Raw genomic sequence first — 256 nt, 5'->3', positions numbered from 1 at the left:
CCAAGAATTCTACAGTCCTCTCTTTCTTTCTCTATCTGCTTATTAGCTTTCTCTCTCTCTCCCTTTTCGTTTTGTTTTATTGAGTCTCTCATTATCGTTCACGCATAAAATGAACACAGCAGACGTCTTCTGTTACTCTACTCAGAAATACAACTCTCGCTATGAACCACAGTATTTTCACCACATCTCATTTTCCACACACCTATCAAAGGGGACACACACATATACACACACACAAAGAAAAAAAAAAAAAAAT

This window comes from Trypanosoma theileri, assembly GCF_002087225.1.
Source record: "Trypanosoma theileri isolate Edinburgh chromosome Unknown TM35_Tth_8_V1, whole genome shotgun sequence".
NCBI lineage: Eukaryota > Euglenozoa > Kinetoplastea > Trypanosomatida > Trypanosomatidae > Trypanosoma > Trypanosoma theileri.
This window is presented reverse-complemented; position numbering follows the sequence as displayed.